This window comes from Amblyomma mixtum, chromosome 2 (assembly GCF_055824585.1).
Source record: "Amblyomma mixtum isolate Tamu chromosome 2, ASM5582458v1, whole genome shotgun sequence".
Lineage (NCBI taxonomy): Eukaryota > Metazoa > Arthropoda > Arachnida > Ixodida > Ixodidae > Amblyomma > Amblyomma mixtum.
The window spans coordinates 259305439-259311049 of NC_143013.1; positions in this window are offsets into that span (position 1 = coordinate 259305439).

Here is a 5611-nt window from a genome sequence, read left to right on the forward strand (position 1 = left end):
GTGAAAAGAATGCGGGCGCGAGGAAGCGATTCTTAAAGTTCGTGACATCGCGTGCGGTCCGGAAGTTACATTCCTGAAGGAAGAGAATGTCGACGATGATGATGATGAAAAGCCTTTATTTAATAAAAGAGGTGAGGCTTTCTTAAAGAGCCCCGCAATGGGTGGAGTCCCTATTCCGGGACCCCATTGGTCGAAGCCGCCAGCTTAGCCCTCTTGACCAAAGCCTTTTGGGCCTGAAGGTCCGAGCAGCCAAGCAGGGCCGCCTCCCATTCCTCTCTGGTAGGGTTGGGGTGGGGGGAGAGAGCTGAGTTGCGCTGGCAAGCCCAAACCATGTGGTAGGTGTCAGCCACCTCGCCACAGTGTTTGCACCTGCCAGTGAACGCGGGATCGAAGTGTTTTAAGACTGCCGGGCACAGCATTGTATTAGTGAATAGTCTAAGTAGAACGCGTTCCTTTGCTTTCCCCAGTCCCTTTGCAGGGGCTGGGTACACGCGGTGCCTATCCTTATAATAAGATGTTATGTCTTTGAACGAGAGTAAAGAGCCACCTTCAGGTTTTCGGTACTCAGGAGCCAATGGGAACGCCCGGTGAATGAGTGCTCGGGCCGCCGCGTCTGCAGCTTCGTTTCCTGCTAGGCCCTGATGGGCCGGAGTCCAAACTATGCAGCGGGGAGTAGGATCGGTGTCTCGGCTGCAGTTCCTTAGTATTCGTTCAGCTAGTGGAGTTATCCAGCCAGCCTCATAATTTTTACACGCCGAACGCGAATCTGTTATGATGTGTTTTGATTTGGTATCAGAAGCAGCTAGGGCGATAGCAACCTCTTCAGCTTGTGTTGTGCCTGGGGCTCGAAAAGAGAGCCCATCCACCTGTATTTCTTGATGTATGACCGCGGCCGTGTACCACCCCCCGTCGGTCGGCCCGGCTACATCTACGTAGTAGACACCTTGTTTGTTGCCATAGTGGCGCGCTAAGGCTTCCGCCCTAGCCTGGCGACGACCACTATGGTCTTCCTTATCCATCTTAGTAGGGAGGGGTCGAACTCTGACGGCGCGTCTCCAGAGTTCGGGCACTCGGACCCGCTCCTGAATGTGGAAATCGTGTTGGATGTGAAGCCGGGCTAGCAAGTCCCTGCCCGACTTCGTTTGGGCTAGCCTCGTGTATTGATTTGTGAGATGGGCTTCCTTGAGCTCCTGAAAGGTGTTCACCACTCCCAATGCAAGAAGTCTCGCATTGGAGGTGGAGACAGGAAGGTCAAGTGCCCTCTTCATCATTTTACGGAGTATTACCTCAACTTTGTCTTCGTCGTGCTTCCGCAAGTGTAGATAAGGGACCGAATAGAGAATTCGGCTGATTACGAAAGCATGGGCCAGCCGAACTGCATCCTTGCTTCGCAAACCCCCTCTCTTATTGGAGACGCGACGGACCATACGACCCACCTGGTCTCCAATTTTGCGGAGCTTGTGCAATGTTGTGTCTACTCTTCTTTGGTTATTGATGAAGAGTCCGAGTATTCGAATTTCTTTGGCCTCATGTATGGGGCCACTTGTTAAGGAGAGATGTATTTTGGTATTGTCCTTAGGTGATGCCCTAAGGTGTACAAATTCAGATTTGCTGGGTGCGCATTGGAGACCACAGTGCCCTGCGTAGCGATCCACCAACGCAGAGTCGACACCACCCTAGCCAAACTTCGCACGGTGGGAGACCAGGTGGGCCGCATGGTCCGCCGGGTCTCCAACAAGCGGGGCGGATTACGAAGCAAGGATGCACTGCGGCTTGCCCATGCTTTCGTAACGAGTAGAATCCTCTACTCAACCCCCTACTTGCACCTGCGCAAACATGATGATGACCAACTGGAGGTCATCCACCGGAAAGTCATCAAGCGGGCTCTCGACCTCCCGGTCACCACGTCCAACCAGCGACTTCTGGCCTTGGGCGTGGTGAACACATTTCGGGAGCTTCGAGAGGCCCACTTAGTCAACCAATACACGCGTCTTGCACAGACCACGTCCGGTCGCCGCCTCTTGGACCGGCTACACATCAAACATGACTACCATATTGAGGAAAGGGAGAGAGTGCCAGCACCCTGGAGACGCGCCCTCCGGGTCCGACCCCTTCCCCGCAACATGTCCAGAGAAGACCATAGCGGTCGTCGCCAGGCGCGCGCGGAAGCGTTGGCGCGATACTATGGTAACCAACAACATGTGTATTACGTGGACGTTGCCGGCCCACACCACGGGGTGTGGTACACGGCCGCAGTCGTACACAACACAAACACAGTCAACGGGCTCACTTTCAAAGCCTACAGCGCAACACACGCGGAGGAGATTGCCATTGCTCTTGCTCTCACTACTCCCAAGTCGAAACACATCATCACCGACTCGCGAGGGGCCTGTCGGAACTACGAGTTGGGTTGGGCTCCCCCGCTTGCCTGGCGCATACTGGAATATAGCTGTCGATCTGAAGATCCAACTCCACGCAACCTGATTTGGGCCCCCGGTCACCAGGGACTCCAGGGAAACGAACAGGCCGATCAGGCCGCCCGCGCACTCTCTCCCCGGGCTATCTCCCTGTCCTTGGAAGGGTACTCCCAATCAGACAATCTGGCCATTACATTCAAACAAATCACCGATTACTACAAGGAGGAGTACCGGCGCTACCCGGCCCCTTGTAAGGGTCTGGATCGCGATGACGAGCGCCTCCTCATCAAAATTCTTACTAACACTGTACTGTGCCCGGCGGTGCTTAAACATTTCAATACATCCTTTGATGGCGCGTGCCAGTTCTGTGGGGAGGTGGCTGACACCTTCCACATGGTTTGGGCGTGTCAGTCAAACCCATCTATCCCCCCCAACCCCAACCCCACCAGAGAGGACTGGGAGGCGGCCCTGCTCGGCTGTCAGGACCTAAAGACCCAAAAGGCCTTGGTTCACCGGACGCGGGCGGCGTTGCTTGCCAATGGGGCCCCGGAATAGGGGCTCCACCTAGTATTGTTAGGGGAAAGGGCCAATAGGGCCTACCCCAATCACCTCTCTGTAAATATTTATTGCGTTATAAATGTTTTTCACCACCATCACCACTACGTGAGCGGCTGTTTGCAGGCATTCCTCCATGCGCCCTAAGTTTCCCTCTGTGGCCCAGATCGTGATATCATCGGCATACAGCGCATGCCGTATGCCTTCAATACCCTGCAACTGGTCCGGGAGATGGAGCATCGCCAAATTAAAGAGTAGGGGAGATAGCACCGCGCCTTGCTGTGTCCCCCGCGTACCCATTTGATTCGGACCGTATTCTGCCTCTTGGAGTTTGATTAATGCTGTTCGATGGGTGAGAAAGTCTTTGATATAGTTGAAAGTGTTGCGGCCACAGTGGGTCTCACTGAGGTGAGTCAGTATGACGCTGTGTTTGATATTGTCGAAGGCGCCTTTCAAGTCTAAGGCAAGGACGACCTTGTCATTATGTGGATGTTCAACAGGTTGTATTATGTCTCTGTTGAGTTGGAGGAGTATGTCCTGTGCCGGCGCCCTGCGACGCCCTGCGCGACGCCCTGCGCGCGAGCGAAGTGCATCACCTCCCTCTGCGTATCCAGTGAACGAAATCCCTTAACGTTCAGGGAAAGGAGGTGCACCATTGCCATGATGAAAAAGCAGGACGCCGACATTCCGCCGACAAGTTTAAGGGGCCCCGCCATTAGAGTCACACGCGCGCGCCAGCTTTTTGGAGAGGGACGGATCGGCCGAGCCGTCCGAGTCCGCGGACTGCCATAAGGCGTGCTTCCCCGAAACTCTGCCCAAGTCCATGGGTTCTACGGAGGGTAGCGAGTCGGTGGCGTCTCTTACCGCACCCCGCGAGGCGTGGTCGGCGGGTGTCGTGGGCTGGTTGCGGTCGGCGGAGTCCTGAGCCTTCGAGTCCTCGTCCTCTGGTGGTTTTCGGCGCCGTGGACCTCGAGACGGGCCGGCGGCGCTCAGCTGGTCGGTCGCTCCGGGCTGTTCGCAGGGGACGTCTCCGGTGAGGCGGAGCGTCGCGCCACGTGAGAGCCCTCCGTCGCTCTCGTCCGCTGTTGTGGAAGAGTCGTCCTCGCCGGAGGAGGACGCGTCGGACGAGTTCGTCAGGGAGAGCGGCGGGATATCGCCGAGGTACGGGAAGGTCAGCGAGTCGGCAGACGCTGTTTCCGCGGCGCTCTCCGGCTGCTCCTGCGATGAGGCTGCAGGCTAGGAACCGGCCGGGGTTTCCGACACGTTAGTGGCGGTCATGTCGTCGTCCTGGCGTGGCGCGGTCTCCGCAGGGGGCACCTTCGCCGGGGCAGGAACGGTAACCTGCGGCGGTTGCGCCGCTGGCGATGCCGGCTTCTTTTGAGGACCGCTGGAAGCGGCCGCCGCCGCGTAGGACCGCGGCCGCAGGCAGTCAGCCGTCGCGTGGGCGCCGGAGCAGTGTCGGCACGCCGCGTCGCATCAGGCCGTCTCGTGGTGGTGGTGGTGAAACTTTATTTCCAGCGGATGTAGAGGAGCGACACGAAGTCGCCCCCCACTTAAACGGCGGCCGCTATCCCTTAGGCAGCGGCGGGGTCTTCAGCCAGCTGGAGGAGCTTGATCTGTGTCCCCGGGTCGGGGCTGAGCAACAGAGCCTCCCAATGAGCAGAGTCGGTAATGAACTGACTCGCGGGTAGGGACTGAGGGAAGTTCCAGATATGATTTAGATCGTCTTTGCTATCACAATTTTTAAGGCGGAAGCCTTTAATGCCTCATCGTTGTAAGCAGAAGTTGTCGACAGAAAATGTCCCGCTTTTCAATTCGTCGAATTGGTCGTGACGTCACAGTGCGCGAATTTCAAACGGGGCCAATTGTACTTTGGCTACTAACCATGCAACCAATTAAAGGGATTGTATAGTGATTCTCCAAGTTAGTGGGACTTACTTAACCAATTAGCGTAATTAACCTTTCTAGTCAGACCAGATAAATAAATAAAACCGAGTAGGAAATTGGCCGAGCTCGGGAATCGAACCCAGGTCTCCGGAGTGCGAGACGAGCACGCTACCGGTCCGCCATGCTAGCTCGATGGCTTGGAATGAACAAAGGCGGTCGGGTCGCCGCCTTCTTGCTCGACTCCATATCCAACACACCCCTCCAATGGAAGACAGGTTTCGCATCCCGGAACTGTGGAGACGTGCCCTCCACGTGCGGCCTCTTCCAGCAAACATGTCACATGAAGACCATAATGGTCGGCGCCTGGCACGAGCGGAAGCGCTAGCCCGATATTATGGCAACAAAACAGGTGTATACTACGTGGACGCCTCCGGCCTTCACCACGGGGGATGGTACACGGCCGCGGTAGTTCACAACAGCAACACAGTTAACGGCCTAACTTTCAGAGCCCGCAGTGCAACACAAGCAGAAGAGGTCGCGATTGCTCTCGCGGCCTTACATTCCAATTCAAAATACATAATCGCCGACTCGCGAGGGGCCTGTCGGAACGTCGAACAAGGCTGCACTCCCTTCCTAGCCTATCGAATATACCAAAATTGCATACGGGATACGGACCCCGCACACCGTTACCTCATATGGGCCCCTGCTCATCAGGGGTTGGCAGGAAACGAGGCAGCAGACGCAGCCGCCCG